Source organism: Panthera uncia, chromosome C2, assembly GCF_023721935.1.
Source record: "Panthera uncia isolate 11264 chromosome C2, Puncia_PCG_1.0, whole genome shotgun sequence".
Classification (NCBI taxonomy): Eukaryota; Metazoa; Chordata; class Mammalia; order Carnivora; family Felidae; genus Panthera; species Panthera uncia.
In genome coordinates, this window is record NC_064810.1 from 119,596,635 (window position 1) to 119,618,603 (window position 21,969).

Here is a 21,969-nt window from a genome sequence, read left to right on the forward strand (position 1 = left end):
GAAGTACTCACTCTACTTCCACTTTGTCTCTGCCCCAGCTCTATAACTAGAATGCCTGCAGGACCATGCCATAGAAGGTCAGAGCTTGAAGAGGTTTTAAACATCACTGATTCAAGTCCCTTGGTTGACCAGAAGAGAGGCCAGGTCAGGACCGGCACACGGCTCCAGGCTGCTTAGGGAGACTGGACCTGTGACTCAAATCCTTACTTCACAGAGAGTGACACCCAGCGCTTTGTCCTCATTACGCTCTCCCTCTCCACTGTAGAGGACACACTATGTGGCAGACACTTCTAACTGTTCTCAGGTGTCTATTTGCTCTTTTTTCTTACTAATGGAATCCTCTACATTTTAGCTGGATACATGGCCATTCAGCTAGGGATACTATTTCCCAGAATCCCTTGCAACTAGCTGTTGTCATATGATCAACTTGGCCAATGACTTATGCTTACAAGTATTACGTGCAATTCTGGGTCAAAAGGAGGCTATCGGTCCTATCTCATTCTGACCTTCCTTCTTCCACCATTGCCCATGCTCTGAATCACTGGTGGGGTGGTAAGCCAGCTTTCTTGATGCGCATGGAGATAACATCCTAGTGGATAACACAGAAGAACCCTGGATGACCTCATTGGGCAGGCTACCCATTTCCCTGACTGCCTGTCAGCCCAAACTGCTTTGGGAGAGAATAAATAATCTCACAACCTTCTAAAATCACTGTTGTTTCACCTCTGTTAAAGCAGCCAAGCCAATATCCTAACTAGAACTTGCCACCAGCACTAAATGACATTGGTCCTCTTCTTGGGGGCTCCTTCTGTAGGTAATGATGAACACGCACACACACATTCATAACAAATTGCATTAGACAGAAAAAGCTCATCACATATTTAAGAATGTCACTCTTACATGATCTCACTCACGGTTTGTGGGTTTGAGCCCCACATTGGGCTCTATGCTAGCCGCATGGAGCCTCCTTAGAATTCTCTCTCTCCCTCTCTCTTTCTGCCCCTTCCCTGCTCTTTCTCTTTCTCTCTCAAAATAAGTAAATAAACTTTAAGAATGTCACTCTTAGATATGATATAAATGAATCATGGCTATGATAACCTTTGTTCTTTTTGAGTTTTATTTTTTATTTTATCTTAAATTATGCATCTTTGGGGGCACCTGGGTAACTCAGCTGGTTAAGTGTCATACTCCTGATTTCAGCTCAGGTCATGCTCTCACAGTTTGAGAGATTGAGCCCCATGTCGGACTCTGCACTGACAGTGCAAAGCCTACTTGGGATTCTCCCTCTCCCTTTCTCTCTGCCCCTCCCTCGCTTGCTCTCTCTCTCTCAAAATAAATAAATAAACTTAAAAAAAAGCTTAAAAAAAACTGCTTATGCATCTTTGAAGATGGCTTGGCTGCAGGTAAGAAAAAAAGGCTAGCTAATGCAAAGGGACTCATCCATATTCTCACATAATGAAACATAGTTGAGGAATAGCAGCTCCAAGGTTAGTTAATTCAGCAACCCCAAAAGCATCATCAGGAAGCCAGAACCTGTCCCTGTCTGGACTCTATGCCATCCTCTGTCTTTGTCCTGTCCCTAGGATGACTTCCTCCAGGGGTTTTGAGATGGTGGCCACACTCACAGCCATCACCACCACACTTGGCAATCTGAAGAGGCAGAAGGGACAATCTTGCACATTTCTACTAGAAGCAAGGAAAGCTTTCCCAGAAACCCCCCAGTGGATTTCTCCTAATGTCTCATTGAAGAATAGTGTCAGGAGCCCATGCAAAAACCCATCACGGGCTCCAGCAATGGGCCACAGCAAGTAAGTGAAAACACCTGGGATTCACCTCCTGCTAGAGGCCCACAGAGGAAGGGAGAGGGTGGAGGCAGGCACAGAATCAGAGTTCTGTTAGGAACGAGGGAGCAAGGGGTTGTCTGCAAAAACCCACCGTTGGAGAAGATTTGACAATACACACAATTATTCTAAAAAATAATGACAGTACTGGCACTTTTCAGATCTAGCAATCAAAGCACATACAGTCATAATTAGATGTTTAAGAAACATCAGCGCTGGCTTGCTCAGGTGCAATTCGGCAGTGACACATGGCAGAGCGGCATCCCTCAGCCTGCTGACTGTGGTGCCTGTTCCAGCATCAAGACCTTTTATTCCCTATTTTACATGTGTTCAAATATACAACATGAATTATCTACCTACCATTTCTTCCCAGAAAGGATTTGAGGCAGATCATCTGCAGAGTTAGTGTTTTTAATCCTTGAAATATTAAAGGCTTCCGCCCCCCACCCCCTCCACCATTTCTGAACTACATGTTCCTGCCACTCTCTCCTTTGAGGTTTTTTTCCAGCTCTAAAAGGATAAACTTGTCAAGGTGCCTGATCATTTCTCGGGACCAGAACAGATTGAAATAACTAATTCATCAAGCCAGGATTTTCAATCTTATGTACTCCCCAGTGATCTCTTTCTGACATTGTAGGAGAAGCCTGTGTTCCATCCAACTTCACTGCTTTGCTTCTCCTCAAGTTGCAGAAGTAGCGACATCTGAAATTGGCATATTCTTACGTTAGAATGTCAAGGGCAACTATAAGTACCTCAACAAAAAAAGGGAGAACATGCAGTTGGCATGATTTACTCATCACAAAGCCACGTTAAAAATACAGCTAGCTGATTCTTTTTTATTTTGCAAGCAAACTGTGTCAATTAAAAGTTTGTTAAAATGTCAAGGGAAGCACAGAACATTAAATAGGCAAGGCTGAAAAACTAGAAATACAAGCCTACAATGAAGGTTTGCGTGGTGAAAGCCAAATTTCACAGGCAGAAAATAAAAAGAGCTTACAAGGGCCTGAGAATCACAGCTGTGCAACGTGAATCAGGCACACCTGGAAATGGAGGTTGCCAAGGCCACTTCTGCTTTCTGAAAGCTGTGTTGTCTGTGTTAACAATACTACACAGAAACAGGATTTTGTTCTGGACAGACGCGTGAGTGAGAGCACTGATGCATGCCACAGATCAAGGGGTTTTGCCCAAGGAGGGCTTTTTTTCAGGCTAGAAGCACGCTTACTGACAGAGCTTTGACTAAACCCTGGGCTCACTGCCGGCTCATTCCGTGACTTGATCATGATGAGGCATGGAGTGCCAGGTCCCTCGTAGACAATCACTGCCATTGCCGAGGGCAGGAACTCCATGCCCTTGAAATATGTTTTAGAAAACTGCTGACAGTCCAGAGGGGGTTTGGCAGCATCAGTATCAGTACAGAATGAGCCCTCCTGCTCAAGGAGGGGGTCAAGTGTGGGCAGCCACCTGCTGGCAATGCTGTGTGTGGGGGGGAGGGGGGCTGATGTGAGTGACCTCTAGGAGCCCTTCATGTACCTGAGACCCAAGGATTCTCTGGTCCATATCCCAAAATAAGCTCTCAACCTTTTTTAGGGAGCTCCTTTGCACTTACAAACTCTACAATAACAGAGCTAAGAACACTGTCACACAGAATCACAGGCATTTAGCTCGGGAAGAAAGCTGAATTGCTATCTGGTCCAAGCTCCCTTCCAATGGAGTAGAGACTAACGCTGTTATAAGCTCCAAAACTTTGATTTGGCTTAGGTTAAAGGTGTAATTAAACATAAACCTCAAAGTCAATGGTACTCATCATACACAATAGTGAAAAGCTGAGAGCTTTTCCTCTAAGATCAGGAACAAGAAAAGGACACCCACTCTCACACTTTTATTCAACATAGTACTGGAAGCCCTTCACAGAGCAATTAGGTAAGAAGATGAAATAAAAGACGTCCAAATTAGGATGCAAGCAAGAAATAATACGGAGTCTATTTGCAGGATATATATATATATATATATATATATATATATACACACACACACACACACACACACACAACCTAAAGAGTCCACCAAAAAGCTGTCAAAGCTAAGAAGTGAATTCAGTAAAGTTGCAGGACACAAAATCAATATACAAAAATTAGTTGCATTTCTATACACTAACAACAAATTCTCAGAGAGAGAAATTAAGAAAACAACCCTGTTTATAATTGCATCAAAAAGAATAAAATACCTAGGAATAAATTTAACTAGCAAGATGAAAGACCTGTATACTGCAAACTAAGACACTGATGGAAAAATCTAAAGAAGACACAAATAAACGGAAAGATGTTCTGTGATGATCAGCTGAATGAATACTGTTCAAATAGCCATACTATTCAAAGCAATGTACAGAGTCAAAGTTCAATAACATTTTTCACAAAAATAGGAAATACAACCCTAAAATTTGTATGTAACCACAAAAAACAAACAAAACAACCAAATAAAGCACTCTTGAGAAAGAAGAACAAAGCTGGAAGGATCACACTTCCTGACATTAAACTATATCAAAAACTACAGTAATCAAAACAGTATGGTATTAGCATAAAAACAGACACAGAGACCAATGGAACAGAATAGAGATACCAGAAATAAACCCATGCATATATAGTCCATTAACTTATGACAAAGGAACCAAGAATATACAATGGAGAAAGGGCAGTGTCTCCAATAAATGGTGTTGGAAAAACTGGACAGCCACATGGAAAAGAAGGAAATGGAACCCCCTATCTTATACTATCCACAAAAATCAAGTCAAAATGGATTAAATACTTAAATGTAAGACCTGAAACCATAAAACTCCTAGAAGAAAACACAGGGGGTAAGCTCCTTGACACCAGTCTTGGCAATAACTTTTTGGATTTGACACTAAAAGCAAAGACAACAAAAGCAAAAATAACCAAGTGGGACTACATCAAACTAAGAAGCTTCTGCAGAGCAGAAGAAATAGTCAACAAAATGAAAAGGCAACCTATGGAATGGGAGAAAATATTTGCTAATCATGTATCAGATAAAGGATCAATATCCAAAATATATAAAGAACTCATACAACTTGATAGCAAAAAAATAATTAAACCAATGTGCAGAGGAATTGAATGAACATTTCTCCAAGGAAGATGTACAAATGGCCAACAGGTACATGAAAAGATGCTCCACATTACTAATCTACAGAGAAATACAAAATACAATTCAAAACCACAATGAGATATCACTTTGCACCTGTTGGAATGGCTATTACCAAAACAATGGCTATTTTACAAGAGATACTAAGTGCTGGCAAGGATGTGGAGAAAAGGGAACTATTGTGCACCATTGGTGGGAATGTAAATTGGCACAGCCACTGGAGAAAAATGTATAGCGGTGTCTCCAAAAATTAAAAATAGAACTACCATATGATCTAACAATCCCACTTCTGGGTATATACCTGAAGGAACCAAATCAGCATCTTGAAGAGATATCTGTACCCCACGTTCATAGCAGCATTTTTTACAATAGCTAAGACGTGGCAACAACTTAAGTGTCCATTGACAGATAAAGAAAATGTGCAAAAGATAATGGCGTATTATTCAGTCATCAAAAAAAGAAGGAAATCCTATCATATGCAACAACATGGCTGGACCTTAAAAGCATTATGTTTTCACTTATATGTGGAATCTAAAAAAAACCAAACTCATAGAAACAGAACAGTTTGGTGGTTATCAGAGGCAGGGGATGGGGTAGGGGAAATGGGTGAAGGTGAACAAAAGGTCCAAACTCTTGATTACAAGATATATAAGTCCTGGGGATGTAATGGATAGCATGGTGACTATAATTAACAATATTCTATTGTATACCTGAAAGTTGCTGAAAGAGTAAATCTTTTTTCTTGTTTGTTTTTTTTTCATTTTTATTTATTTGAGAGAGAGCGCAAGTTTGCACAAGTGAGGAAGAGGCACAGAGGGAGAGGGAGAGAGAATCTTAAACAGACTCCATGCTCAGTGGGGAGCCCCATGCGGGGTTCAATCCCACGACCCTGAGATCATGACCTGAGCCGAAATCAAGAGTCAGACGCTCAAATGGCTAAGCCACCTAGGTACCCCAGAAAGAGTAAACCTTTAAAGTTCTCATCACAAGAAAAAAACTTATAAATAGTTGAGGAGATGGATGTTAACCAAACTTGTGGTGATCATTTCACATACATATATACATATATCAAATCATTATGTTGTACACCTTAATACGATGTTATATGTCAATCATATCTCAATACAACTGGAAAGGAAAGAAGATAGGATAGGACTTGATACTGAATAAACAGAAATGTGCAGTATTAAAGAAAAAAATAAAGTAATCCAAAGAAAAGAGGAAAAAACACTTAGGAACAACATATTATAGAAGGCGGGGATTCCGCTAGCCTGGGTCCCCAAATTTCTGGGTGGAGCAGAGGTCCCACCACTTTCATGAACCCCCATCCTTAATACCGCCATCTTGGAGCCAAACTGGACTGTTTTTATAAAGGAAAAATAATCTATTGTGTTAAGCCACTGAACTTTGGGAATTCGTTACAGTAGCTTAACACTAATACTTATCTGTATATATAGGCTTTTGAATAAGATTAAACCAATATACATAAAACACCATAATGATGTGGGAAACAAAGGCAGAAGGAAATGGCAGATAAAATTAAATTTCCTTATAACCTGCAGCCCACTGACAAATACTTGAGGCTGGCAGAGTATGACATTTCTCCAGGAACTCCCTACTGTCTTCATGTTAATACTTTGCTAGGGGGAAAAACAACCTTCGCTTGACAATAGCTAGGCCTCCAGTATCCATGAATCTTCTTTACCATATCAAGGTCCCTTTGGAAACTTCCTTTAACTTTACCACCTCAGTCTCTCTTCACAGTCCTGGGGCAGCTCTTCCTGCCCACAGGTCCCATCCCCATGCTTTAATAAAATCACCTTTTTGAGCCAAAGACATCTTAATACTTCTTTCTTGGCCATACGCTCCGGACCCTACCGCCACTCCAAAACCCTATCAATAATAGCTCAATAATGGTTAATTCCTTTCCATTTTTGGTCTGCTACCATCTGAAAATATACCAATAAAATCTTTTTTTTTTTTTCTCTCAAAGCAAGAGTTTTCTAGGAATTTTTAAATGTGCAGGTTGGAAAAAGAAAAAAAAAATAAATGTGAAGGTTGGGGTTAGCCCCATAAACTTATCATCAAGCAACATTTTCGGGAGAGACCTGGTCATTTACATCTTAAAACCACTCTGTCATCTGGAATATGGTACTTACCTTGAAACCTAACTTGAAGCTGAGACAAGTAGAGGTCTTGCAACAAAGATGTCATTCGGAGGATGGTAGGTCCTTTCAAGTTTTCCAGAGCAGGCCATACTTACCTGTAAATCACTAGGGGTTCTATAAAATAAACAAACAAACAAACAAACAAACAAATAAATAGATGACTTCTGTTTACGTATCAGTTTCCACAAACGTAAGCTAAATGAACCAATACTTATTCTGTATTATCATCATTAAAATAAGTTTCTACATTGAGTTTCTGAGTATGTCTGCTAAAGAGAGCAAAGACCTATCCTGTAACATTTAGAGATTTGTTTTAATAGTCATCTTCCAAGGTTTGCTGTTTTATTACTTGGGCACTATTGATTGTTAACTGTTGCACTATTTGTTGGGTGTTACAGGACATCATAATGGTAGTTATGTTTGCTGTAAACTCTGTTCAGCTGACAGTGTTGTGAACTCTGTTGGCTACGGAAGATTGGCTCTGCCCACCTACCTTATGATAACTGACCACAGACTGCCATATCATTGGTGTTATTATAACTCGTTTAATCAGGATGGAGATCTATGCTTCCTTTTCTGAAACTAGGAACATACTGAAAGTCCTTTGTAATAAATAATTCTAACATTAACTTAAAGACATAATGCAAAATCTTGTCTTCCCAGAGGTCTGTCTTCTTTTCACTGAGGTATAATTTACATATAGCATTATATTAGTTTCAGATGCACAACATAATGATTTAATATTTGTATGTTTTGCAAAATGATCACCACAATAAGCCTAGTTAACATTCCTCACCATAGTTAATATTCATCACCATACATAGTTCAATTTTGTTCTTATACGAGAACTTTTAAGATCTACTCTTAGCAACTTTCGAATACACAATATAGTATTACTAACTATAGTCACCATGCTGTACATTACGTCGCCATGACTTAATTATTTTATAACTGGAATTTTGTACCTCTGGACCTCCTTCACCCATTTTGTCCAGCCCCACCCCCACCTGGCAACCATTAATCTATTGTCTATATCTATGACCTCATTTTTTTTTAAGATTCCGGGTGTAAGTGAGATCATAGGACTGTCTTCTATAATCCTCCTGGAAGGTGGTCAACAAAACTCTGGCCATTTAGCAGTTTCCCATAATACTCTTAGGATGCTGATCAAACCCTGCCCAAGGCCTACAAGGCTCACTGTCAGTCCGGGCTCACTGGTACGACTACCAGTCATCCTGGCCATCTCTGAGCCCCACAAAACAGCCTTGCTCCTTGGGGATTTGGTGCCTGTGTCCATGCATGTCCTCTGATGACCCAATTAGGAGGTGGGTCAGCTGGGTAGATGCCTGGGGTTCGAGTCCACAAAAGGCACCAACCACCCCCCACCCCATCCCCCACCAAGAAAGGAGATGAAGAAAACTCTCCTTTCTGGAGCTATTTGGGGCAGGGGAAGAAGGTGGGACCCCCAAGGGGCATGCTGGAGCCAGGATGCAGGCCATAAGACTGCCTTCTCTGGAGGACGCTGGTGAGCTGAGGCAGGTGGGTAGGTTTAAAGCCAAGGATAAGAAGCTAGGAGGAGCAGAAGGTGAGGGTGTGGTGGTTCTGGAGCACATCTACAAGTTTTCTGTCACATCTCCCATCAAGAGGGAGTTCTAGCTCCCCTGATCAGGCTTCAGGACTACCTTAGTGAATAGAATGGGACAGAAATGATGCTGTGTGACCTCTAAGACCAGGTCAGGAAAGTCCATGAGATTCTATCTGGCTTGCTCTCTCTTGGACCATTTGCTTTAGAGGCCTGAAGCGACCATGTGAGAGCCCACCCGGAGACAGGGACACCCAGGCAGCCACTGAGGGTTCCCAGCCCAGGCATCAGACATGTGAGTCAGGGAATATCTGGATGATTCTAGACCACCCACTGCCTGCATAACTGTGAGAGACCCGCGTGAGAAACACAAGCTGGCCCTGTCCACCTCCAGACCATGAGGATAACAGTGAAATGATGGCTGTTTTAAGTCACCAAATTTGGGGATGATTTCTTATGCAGCAGTAGTGATGAGGCCAGAGACTTTGTCTTGCTCCCTACTCTTCTGTCCTCAGTACCAAAAACAGTACCTGGCCCAGGTAATCAATCAATGTCTGCTGGATGGCTGAATGGACAGATGAATGTGCAGAGGAGAGGCTCACTACAGTCACCGGCAATCCATCCTTTCTGCCTTTCCCCACCCAGCAGGCTGCTATCTCTCCTCTGCCCTTCCACCTTTCCCACATAGCTAACTCACCATCAGCCTTCGGACCCCAGCTCAAAGATCATTTTCTCAGGGAAGCTGCCCTTGAACTCCCCTGTCTAGATCAGGGTCCTGTCTGACACTCTCAAGTCATTCTGTATCTCTCCTTCAGGACACTCTCCGGGACTATTAGTACATAATCAAACAACTACACTGAAAAGCTGACTGGCTGTCTCCTGGGACTCACTACAAACCACCCTACGGCAGCGATAGGGTCTGTCTGTTCACAAGCGTGCCTCTGGTGGACAAAGCCTAGCACAGACCTGGCTGACTGTGTGTCAGAACATTTCTGGAGACTGGTAACATATACAGCTCAGCTGTTTTGACTCACAATACTTCTGACACCAAACGTTGTTGTTGTTTTTTTTTTTTTTTCCCCACACCAACCAATTCTCCAACTCTGCGGACACCAGCTGGGTGTCCTACAATTCAATTCTGACACCGACTACCCCAAATTAGTGTCAGACTCCACAGGTTGAAGGACTCAGTTCCAAAGACTGCCCCGACTTCAGATGCCAGTTACAAGCACAGGGTCCCCAAATTACCCACTTTTGTCTAATCTAGTTACAAAGTCAGAGGTGGGGCCTCCCACAACCCCTCCCCCTTTCAGGTTCAATAATTTGCTACAACAGCTCACAAAACTGGAGAACATTTTACTTGCTGTCACCATAGATTTATTATATAAAGGATACAACTCAGGAACAGCCAAATGGAAGGAATGCACAGGGCAAGGTGTGGGGCCAGGGCGCAGGGCTTCCATGCTCTCTCCAGGCATGCTGCCCTCCTAGCATGCGGATGTGCTGCCAACCCGGAAGCTCTCTAAATCCCCGCTGTTTAGAGGTTTTTATAGAGGTCTCCTTTCATCTATGACGGACTAAATCATAGGCCATTGGTGGGGCTTAAAGTCCAAACCTCTAATGGTGCTTTGGCCTTTCAGGCAACCAGCTCCCATCCAGAAGCTTATCTAACCCCCTCTCCTGACCCCCAGACCAGCAGTCATTAGCACCTAAAAGATACTCTTAGCACTCTGGAGATTCCGTGTTCCAGGAGCTGTGTGCCCCGAACTTGGGGGCAAAGACCATATATTTATTTTTTATGATACCATCCTGCTATTAGACGGTGCTCATTTTTATTGTTCTCAATAATACTGAGCTAGAATTGGCCTCTAACTACTAGCCTACCCTCCATCAGGCTGTCCAAAGCCACTCACACCGTGGTCATTCACACCACACAGACCCCCGGGAACTGGTCTGAGTGTCTTCTTCAGGTTTACACACAGCTGTCGGGGGAAGAGCCGGAATCTGAAGCCAACTCTTCAGACTTGACAGTTCAACACGATGTCCCTCACACCACCCTGCCTCCCGGATGTTTCCGCCAATGTGAGATGCTCTGGGAGCATCATAATCTCCTTATCCAAAACAACAACAACAAAAACAACAACAAACAAAGCTGTGCACTTTTAATGGAGCACACGAAACAGGTGAAGCTTCTTAATATTTAACAGATAGTATTCAATGTCCCTATAAAACAAGAGCTCATGGTGATATTTACTTTAGGCACCTCCCTGCCAAATGCCTAAGGGATGAGCCCCTGAGCAAACATCTAATTCAGATTTTAATTTGCTTCATTTCCTGGGCAGATCCCACAATCCCCCACAGAAGGTGCTCCTTCTGCTTTCCCTTCTTTTCTATTACTTGTCATTCCCCAGGCTGCTGGAGATTAAGGACTTAAATAAACTAAGATAAAGAACATTCCAGGTCATCTGCACCGTTCAGTGAAATAGCACCCCTGAACAAGTGAGCTTTTGAAGACCATGCAATGACCCAGAAAATGTGAACATTTTAATGTGACTTAATGTGAAAAACTAAAAAAGGATACAGAGCCATGCCCTGCACGACCCAATTTTTTTTTTTAAATGTGTGTATGTATATGCTTGGAAAAGCTGGATGGAAAGAAATACAAATTTAAAAATGACATCGTATGTCTCACCCTTCAGATTGGCAAAAAAATAAAAAGATCATCCGTCTCTAGTGGATGTTAGTCCCAATGGGTGGGGGGGGGGGGGGATACATTCTTTCACACACTGTCAGTAAGAGGGTTAAGTGGAACAGTATTTGTGAAGAAGAACTGTGGTCTCATTAAAACAGTAAACACACATACCTTTTGCCCCAGGAATTTGGATTCTGGATATCTAATCCCCAAAAATGTTTATTCATGTATATAAAGCAGCAGTAAGAATAAATATAAAAATTTGAAAACTGAAATGTACCCCAGAGGGAAATGGTTGGAAAATTACAGTTTGTTCATATAATGGAACAGGATTTAGCCTTTAAAAAGAAAGAGGGGGGCACCTGACAGGCTCAGTTGGTAGAGCATGTGACTCTTGATCTTGGGGTTGTGAATTTGAGCACCACGTTGGGTATAGAGATTACTTAAAAATAAAATCTTTTAAAAAAAGAAGGGAAGGGACGGGAAAGGAGAAAGAGATGGGCTTAGGTGTGGATGTGGACAAACCTCCAGATTCTGCCAAGTGAAAAATGAATGAGAGAGAGTGTGCAAGTGGCAGTGATGTGGAAATGGTGGGGTTCAGAGTGAATGGTTAAGAAAGAATTCTTGAATCCTCTTCGGTGCAAACAGGAGGTTTTAGTAAAGCATGGGGATAGGGCCTATGGGTTGGAAGAGCTGTACTGGGATTAAGAGAGGGTTAGGGATAGCATAAGTCTCTAAGGAATTTTGGAAGCAAGGTTTCCAGGACCTTAAGAGGCTAGCTGTTAGGAAAAGGTCCTTTACTACTGTCTAGTAAAACCCTAGTCATGAGACCCTTTAGATGCATATCTGTGGGCCATGTGCTTGGAGGATGACTGCTAACATGTATCTTGGGGAGCAGAGATAAAGGAAGTTTCCAAGGAAATTTTTATATGTTAACGTAGACTTACAGGATCCTGGAGGTGAGGCCACTGTTAAGCTAAGGTTGCCTTTTGCCCTTAGCAAAGTGTCATCATCGAGGGGGTTGAGCTCCTACAGGAAGGTCACTCTGCCCGTGTCAAGGACTTGTCAATGGGCTCTAAACTGTAAAGAAATTTAATTTTTTTCTTTTGCCTTTGTTCTCTATTTCAGCAGCATAATAGATACAGTGCTTATCTATTGTATAGGTGTCTCTGAAGGTAAAACAAACATTTGCACAACTCAACATATACCAGGAAATTTTAAGAAAACATGTAAACTTACAGAATAAGGTGTGGAAGGAGATAGTCCCCAAGTTAATAGTGGTTATCTCTACTGTGGACTTTTCAATATTTACTGACATATTTAATGCTTTGTTTTTACAGTGTGTTATGGTACAAATAACAAACGGTTAGTAATGACAGAAAATGTTATGTTAAGTCAAAGGAGCAAGCTATAATACAGCATATACAGTTTGAGCTCAATTACGTTATAAAGAAGATACATTACAAAACTGGACTGAGTCATCTGAAACAGGGCTGAAGAGTGAGACTTTTTACTGTTATACTCTTTAGTGCTATTTTTTTAAATCAATAAAAGTGACAATTCTTAAAGAAACCCTGGAAAGAGAAAATAGACCCTTAGTGTTAGGAGTGGTTATGGCTGGGACTACAGTAATTTTACTCTGCTTTGAAACAAACTGCAGGTTTACAACTCTTGAAGCAGGTGGTAGCATCCTGGAAGACTTCTTTTCTCATTTATAGTCTTGCATTTTCCAAATTTTCTTAAACATTTATGACTTTTAAAATCAGAAAAAAAAGAAAGCTGTAGAATTTATTTAAATTAACAATTTTTTAAATGTTTATTTCTCAGAGGGAGGGAGAGAGAGAAAGAGAGAGACAGAGAGTGAGAGTGGGGGAAGGGTAGAGAGGGAGGGAGAAACAGAATCCGAAACAGGCTCCAGGCTCTGAGCTGTCAGCACACAGGCCAATGCGGGGCTTGAACTTGCGAGATGTGAGATTATGACCTGAACCGAAGCCAGACGCCCAACCAACTGAGCCACCCAGGCGCCCCTATTTAAATTATTTTTTAAACAATGTTAGTTAAACAAGAAGTCACAAGGCAGGTACCTAAGCTATTGAGAGACCAGTGGTTTTGAAAGAGTACCTGCTTTCAAAACTAATGCAACATGAAACCTGATGTGTAAGAAAGATAAAATCATAGTTTACTGGGAGGGGTCTGGCGCCCCACTCAGCAGAAGCCCCATCATACCCAAAGAAACCAGGGCTCCAGGAACTCCATTAGGAAATGCACTATATAAATAGACTGAGGCTACAGGGTTAGGGAAGGGGACATGTGCTAAATGGTCAGATGGGGCTTTAAGGAAGAGACAGAAACTGCGAAAGCTACAAGGGCAGGTAGGATGTTAGTGGGCATGCCTGATGTGAGCAGGCATTTCAAGGAGGATAAATAATGTATACAGTGGTACACATGCAGAGGCAGAATCCACCCCTCCCTACACTGTTGACTGATGACAGGTTTTATGCAGTCACTCATCAGTGAACAGGGTGGAGAATGAGTGGGGCCAGACTAGGCTGCTGTAGGAGGAGGGAGCCACAGAAGGTTCCTGAACACACGCCTGACAGGATGAAGGCGGCAACATAGAAACATCACTCAGAAGCTGACAGATACACTCCTGTATATACATCTCACCCTTGAGTTTACAGCAAGGCACTGGCAGCCAAGAATGCAGACAACCTTGCCGGCTTTGACATTTGGGGGCTTGCGGCTCGTCACCATACAAATGCTAGCTTCTGCCAAGCTTGTGCTGCATTTGGGCAGAGTATCAGCCAGACAGGCTGCAGGCCTTCCTCCAGGGCTACCCTGGAAGGAGCCCACATTCCAAGGGCAATGGGGCTGGGACCCCAAGTCACAGCTCATGGTGCCTCCCTGGGACTGAGAGCCGGGCCTTTTACTCCACCGCTTACCAGCTGCAGTACCTCAGGCAAGTTACTTAACCTCTCTGAGCTGGTTTCCTCACCTGTAAATGGTGATTCGATTATTCACTCAACAAATATTTACTGAGCCTCTGCAATACGCCAAGCACAGTTATAGAAGCTGGGGATCAGCAGTGACCAAAGTAGTCCAAAATCCCTTCCCTCACAGAGCTTATATTCTAGCGGAATATAAAATCACCCACTTTCTGGGGTTGTGGAAGGGACTGCACTTAGGGTACTAAGGATTCCGTACCTAAGTCTAGCGTATGTACGGGTTTCCCCCGCACATCACCAAGCAGTTCTCTGACCCTAGCTGGGTGTCCTACAACTCAATTCTGACCCTACCCGCCTGGAGATAGCGTCAGAGTCCACATGTTAAGGGCTCAGCTTCCCCCCAGCCCTCACCACTTCAGAGGCCGATGGCAAAGCCAGGTTGTCCCTTGTGCTTCTGACTGGAGGTCTGTCTCCCTCTTTGGTTCAATTAATTTGCTAGAGTGGCTCACAGAACCCAGAGACACATTTTACTTACTAGATCACCGGTTTACTATAAAAGGACAGAATTCAGGAATAGTCAGATGGAAGAGGTGCACAGGGAAAAATATGCATGTGGGAAAGGTCACCTAGTTTTCATGCTCTCTCCCGCACCCCCAAGTGCTCTCCCTGGAAATTCTTCAAACCCGTCCTTTTGTGTTTTTATGGAGGCTTCATTACATAGGCATGACTGATTAAATCGTTGGCCATTGACAACTGATTTGACCTCCGACCCCTCTCCCCTCCCTGGAGGTCTGGGGATGGGACTGAAAGTTCCAACCTTCTAATCACAGGCTGGTTCTCCCAGCAACCGGTCCCCATCCTTAGTTACCTGGGGGCTTTCAAAAACCATCACTTCATTAACATAACAAAAGACACCTTCCTGTGTCCCAGCACAGTTTAGGGGGTCTGCGCCAGAAACAGGGATGAACGAACATATATTTCTTCTTATAAATCACATCACGGGTAGTAACGATCCTCCTTTTCTCATTTTATTACTATATATTCCCTACAGCCTTTAGCACCAAGAAGGCACCCAGTAGACACCATGGGGCTGGTGGAGTTTCCTTCTATGGACTGAGATTTCCCTACCTGGAAACACAATGCCATACATTCAGCCCTGGGCTCAGACTAGCACAAAAGTTCCTCTCTGCACCCCACTCCCTAGCACCGTCAATTCCACCATAACGAACAGGGATGGGTAGAGAGAAAGAAGGAAAGCACCCTGGGGCCATTCGTCACAATGAAGGCAGCTGACAGCCCCCATTTCCTCGGGGAATTGAGCAGACCTGCCTGCTGGTGACAACAGTTCCCTTCTCAGGGGGTGCTCACGTAGTCCTTGCCTGGAGGGACACCCTCGTGGACCATGGAGCAGTACCCAATGGGCCCGTAGAGGTGACCCGGCCTCTCCCAACAGGCCAGCCCACGGCAAGGGCAAACCTCACTTAGATTTCAATGTGTTCACAGGGTGGGTAACAGACACAGCTAGGTCATATTCTGAGCCAAGTAGTCAGAAGTATTGGTAGGAGTTGAAAGGAGAGGGAAAAAAACCGTAAACCAACTTGAGGACCTCATCCTTGGGGCTCCGAGAAAGCGCTCCGTCAAAAATCCAGCTGGCGTATATACTTTGATATGTGATGACAGTTTCAACTTTCCTCACTGACTACACGCTGGTGTTCTTGTGCCTGCCAGCCTCTATTTCCATGGCCTGAGTAATGCCCGGGCACAGGACCAGAAATGAATCGGAAACAGAGGGACGGGGCAGGAGAGGCGAACAGCACAGTCAGTGGGCCCACATCCTGCTCAGCCTGCAACAGCAAACCCTTCAGGGCAGTGGCTGGGACAGCAGCCAAGCCCACCTCGGATTCCCGCCCACCCTCCCCTACAGCCTCATTCCCTCTTCCAGCCCAGACCCTGAGCTCCCTTGGGGCTGCGACCTTATCTGCCTCGTTCACCGCTCTCTGTTAAACGAATAAATGACCACAGTGCTGGACCCGAACTCTGGCGCACTGGACTTACTGTTCTCTCCCAACCGCCACATGCCCCTTCTCGTAATTCAGTGTCTGTGCCCACTCACTTGGCCCAAGTGCCTTCTTGACCTGGTTAACTCCTACTCATCCTTAAATGCAGCGCAAAAGACAGCCCCTCCTAGAAGCTTTCCCTGACCCCAATGCTAGGTGAGGCCCCCAGTATTGGGCGACCACAGCCCTCCCATCATATGCGTCAACACACAGGCTCAGGTCAGCTTCCCCCCCTACTGCTTGCAGGGCTGGGCGAACACAGAGCTGAGGAAGCAGCAGGTGGCTCAGTAGGTGTGTGTGGGAAGAAAGGAAGGGAGGGAGTAAAGAAGGGCACCAAGAAAGATACTGTGGATGGAGAAACACGTGTCACAGAAACCTACCACAAACGGAACAGGAACAAAACACTTTAACTCAGTAGATAAGTGGGTCATTTATTAATGTTTACAGAGAAAAACTAGCAGGAAGTGGCTGGGAAAAGATTTCTCAAATCATTTGAGTGGGAAGCAGGGGTCACTCTGTGCTGCATCCCTTGCTCCCTTCCGGATGTGGGTGGGCTAGGCTGGGGGCTGAAGAGGAAGAGAAACTTTGGAAGGCTAGGTGAGTGGAGGCACTTGAAAGGCTCACTGGCAAGAAGGTCTCAAAGGCTCAGAACTCCTCTGGCCTAGGGGTGCTGAATCCCATTTCCCGAGGGGGATCAATTATGACTCATTCCCTTAAAGCTGTTAAGAACAGGCCTGGGGTCAAGAAACAGGGATAATGAGGACCTTCTATTATTCTGGTCCAGTTCCGAAAGGTAGGAACAGAAGCAGGGATTTAAGACAGATGATCTGGAAATGAAGACTATTTTGGGAGGTAGCCTTCTTAGCACACTATTTCCTTCTAGGACAGACACCCCTAGTTGTCCCTCAACATTCATGCCTTCTTCCTTGCTAAGAGAATTCTGATTTGGGCGGGGGTGGGAGGGACAGTGTGGCAGAGACTGCCAGCTAATCATAAAACCCAACTCCTCTTCTTCCTAGGCACTGGACCACATTCCCCAGCCTCTCTTCCAGGAGGTGTGGCCATGTGTCTGAGCCCCTGCCAATGGAATATCACTGGAATTAATTCACCACCTCCAAGCTTGGCCCATAAAATTCTCCCACACACCATCCTCCAGGCTCCCTCCTCTTCTGATTGATGTAAACAAGCATGGCAGAATTAAGAGCCTGGGTCCCTTAATCACCTGTTGGAAGAGAACTCCCCACTAATTAGGAACAGCCATTTTGGATTTTCTGTCAGCAAAAAGTAAATGCCTACCATATTTGAGTCTTCAAGCATATTTGGGTTATTTGTTTAGCAGTGAGCCCACCCAACGATTCTTGGCAACAGTGTGCCCTGCTAAATAGTCACATGGCCCTTTAAACTGGGACTGGTCATGTGACACGTGAAATGTCAGGGGAAGTCTGCTCAGTGTCTTGGGGAAAACATCTGCTTTCCTGATCAAAGGTACCAGTGTGGCTGGCGCCTCCTTCCTGCCGTAGTCATCTCACCATCATGAAGGACAGGCCAAGAAAATAACAGAAATGTCAGTCCAGACAGACATCAGCTGTTGAAACTAATGCTAGCAACCACCTACATTTGGACATCTTGTTACATGAAAGAAAGAAACCATTATATGCTTAAACCACTAAAGTAGGACTTTCTGTTACTTGCAGCTAAAAGCAAACCTGACGGATTTGCAACCAGCCAATCATTCATTCACCCAACCTTTCCTAAGGCATATTCCATGAGAGTCCTTGTGCTCAGGGCTGAAGAGTCAGAGAGATGTACTGGATGTGAGCCCCGGCCTCCAGGAGCTCCCCGTCAAGCTGAGGAGACAGGCCCGTGCAAAGACAATGTGCATGCAGTGGGAAAAGATGCTAGGACGGCACGCAGTGTCCCAGGGGAGTGTGAGCATTGAGTCGTGGGCAGGCACTGGGGCAATGCATCCCCAACTCCTTTTCTGGCATTCAGCACACAGAGAAAACACTCCTTGAGCTAAAAAGCCAGTAAAAAAGAACCTGTTCTGCTCAGCCAAGCCAACTGCAATTACTTACTGTACGTTGAGTTGTTAAACACCATCAATTAATGCAGCTGTTCCAAGATAATCAGCAGTCATTAGAGCAAGATGCACCAATAAAAAATCATATGCTACTAACATGGAAATTAGATGAACCAAGAACGAGGCAGACATACCTGCATCTTCCTGCCTGACATTAGCATCTCCTGAAATACGCCTTTCTCAAAGACAAGAGTTATTTTTCACCTTGAAGACGGAGCCAACAACAAGAAAAAAAATCAACTGTCAGTGGGATGACCTTCAACCATAAATATCCAAGCTTTGATTTTCAGGTCTCCATTAGGAACTGTGATGGAGACAGACAAACTGGTGACAAAAGATGACCCCATCTGGGAAATCGTGAGGCAACCAAGACCAGAAAAGTTAGAGCACCCAGGGAACCACGTGGAAACTAAAGAAAGGTTCCCCTCTGCTTAACTCAGTTCTGTCTGCATACAAATAAATGGCTTTTAAAAGTGAAAGACATTTTTTGTCATTTCTTTATTTTCCAAGCATGGGGCAAGTATTTAAAAAAAAAAAAAAAAAAAGACAAAATCTCCCTGACTTCAAATTCCAGTAGTTCAAAAACAAATAAAAGCAGGCTCCTCACTAAGAGAGCTATTAGGTTTTCAGTCTGACAGGCGACACATTAACACGAAGTGCTCCAGTGTGAAGCCAAGGCTGTAGCAATCACATTCACACAAGGCAGAGGCGCTCAAGTTCCTGAGGCAGCGATCACGGGCTCTCCGGTCCGCAGTCCATGGCTAGAGGCCTGCGCCAGGCCGTGATGGCAGGCGCTAGCTAGCTGGGCAGGCTTCCACGTGGGAGTTTCTTTGTAGGACACACAGAGCAAGTGAGGACTTCCATTCTCCAGAACCAGTTATTAAATCCAAGCCTATCAATACAGTCCCCCAGAGATCTTCATGTCCAGAAGGTTCTGACTATGGCAGATACAGGAAGCATGATGGTCTGGCCTTCTGCCCCAGTGCAAATCCCCCGGCCACCCTTAAGCAGCCGTGCTATTGCTCACTCAGAATTGGGTCTCTCACAGTACTGGGGGGGCTTTTAGGGCTGCTGAAACACCAGTCTGAACCAGTGGTTAGGGCAGTATGCTGTCCACCAGGACCAAGAGCAGTGCCGGCAAAGCAGGTGAGTAAATACTGAGTTTACAGTCTCTTATCACACTTCCCACTAACAACCTGAGGCCAAGAGTGATAGTTAAAACATTAACAACCAGCATGTGCTTGTGAATCGAGGGCATATCTTAAACAGCGGGCAAGGCAACATCACACCTGAGTGTACCTGATCAAGATAATAAGCTCCACCCCCTGCCATGGTCAACCCTTCATAGGCCTGCCCTAGGCCCTCATGATCATAATAGGTGGCGAAGAGGTAGGTGAGCGTCTGGGAAATGTCTGCACTACCATTCAGGTCCTTCACTGTGAACTTAAGCATCAAGTTCTCTGTTCCACTGGGACAGGCTATGTGTGTCTTGTCCATTCTCCTATATCCATCAACTTGGTGAGGTTGGTTGGCACCAAAAACATATTTTTAAGGAATGAATGAATGGTAATAACAGCTACCATTTTTTTACTTTAAAAAATTTATTTATTTTTAAATGTTTATTTCTCTTTTTTCGGAGGGGGTGGGGGGGAGAAGACAGATGATCTCAAGCGGGCTTTGCCCTGACACCACAGAGCCTAATGCAAGACCCAAACTCACAAACCAGAAGATCATGACCTGAGCCTAAGTTTAACGTTTAACCGACTGAGCCACCCAAGTGCCCCAACAGCTAACATTTTTAAAGCATATCATGTGCTAGGCACCGTTCCAAGTCCTCGTCATGTACGAACTCATTTTAGCCTCACAATAATAGCATCTCAATTTTTATCATCATCTCAATTTTACAAATGAAGAAACTGAGACACAGAGTAGTTAAGTAACTTGTCCAAGTGTACAAGACTAGTAATGACAGATCCAGGATTCCAAGCCAGAATGGCTTCAGAGTCTATACTCTTCACTACTGTACTATGCTGAATACACAGGTCTTCAGGTACTCTAGTACTGGGAAGTCATCAGCAGAGAACCTCTTACATCCACAAACCCTGAGAAATCCTTTCAGGAGGTTTCTGGTGGTGCTGATCACATGCTGGTTGTGTCTGTTTGACCTGCAGAACATTTTAAAGAAAACCAATACCCACTTTTACCCCTAAGCAGGAGACTACCTGTAATTTTCAAATAACTATGTAGTCACATTTGGTTATCAAGCAACTGTAGCAGGAATACCTAAGTTTACATAATATTTCTCTTCTCAAGAGTTCTACATTCTAGGAGAAGCCTTTTGAAACACCCTGTGGTCCCATTTCCTCATCTCTAAGATCCCAGACTTGCTGGAAGGACTTAAGATCACAGGCTCAGTTGCCTATTTATATGGTAAGGTACTGGGGCACCTGGGTGGCTCAGTCAGTTGAGCATCTGACTTCAGCTCAGGTCATGATCTCAAGGTTCGGGAGTTTGAGCCCCGCGTCGGGCTCTGTCTGTGCTGATAGCTCAGAGGCTGGAGCCTGCTTCAGATTCTGTGCTCCACCCCCGCTTGTGTTCTGTCTCCCTTTCAAATATGAATAAACATGAAAAAAAAATTTTATATGGTAAGGTACTGCATAAGCATAATAATGTATGATCATAATATTAAATACTTAATTAAATATTTCAACAAAATGACTGACTAAAGTTTCTATACTTATCTATACTCATTAAAATTCTATACTTGCTTATACTTCTATACAAATTCCTATTTATACCTCTGCACATTTTAGTAACAATGTTTAAAATTTAACAGTTTATTTCTGTAAGACTGTGTCCCTCCTTTATTATTTTTGAGTTTCCAGACATTTCTACCATAATAACGTTCTTCCACCTTAATCCAACTGCTTCTTTCATTTTAGAAGCATAAAGAGTTAACAAGGCAGTAACATGTTTTATTCTAACTTCAGATTCTCCCATATTAGATGACAAAATTAGCAAGCAAGAGCTTCATTTTATTTTATAGCTTATTTTATAGTTTAAAAGCTCAAAATGATATGGCTGTATCTCTGAAGGCCTAAAGTTCGGTACGGGATCCAAGAATGAGGTAGTTCTAGGAAAGTAAGCTATGGTTTTGTTAGTGGAAAAGACACAGGTCTCCTACTAATTGAGTGGTAGGACAAATAGTATTCAAACTATTTGTAAATTTGGTGTAAATTATGACTTTAACCACAAACAAGCAGAGAGGAGGGGAAGGGGTTGTCAAAACCAGGTGCAATAATTTTCATCTTTGTTTGTTTTTTAAAGCTCTGGTTTCCATGCTATTGATTACAGGTCTCTCTGAGGAAGTCGGTTACACACAGAGGCCCAGAGTGGTAAGCACATGACAAAAGGATGCCCCATAATACAGAAACATCAATGTATAAGTTGG

At 43.6% G+C, this 21,969-nt stretch overlaps 1 protein-coding gene across 4 annotated transcripts in view; it reads right to left on the reverse strand.

The window, feature by feature from the left end:
* The window catches only part of PXYLP1 (2-phosphoxylose phosphatase 1), a 70,633-nt gene that overhangs the window by 44,250 nt on the left and 4,414 nt on the right, over nt 1-21,969 (reverse strand). For 2 of the 4 annotated variants that reach the window (XM_049629759.1, XM_049629760.1), the window contains exon 2: nt 7,154-7,276. The gene's annotated coding sequence lies outside the window, so the exon portion shown is untranslated. Of the gene's footprint in view, nt 1-11; nt 233-7,153; nt 7,277-12,383; nt 12,989-21,969 lie in introns of those variants that run through there. The other 2 variants (XM_049629761.1, XM_049629763.1) reach the window with 2 other exon arrangements.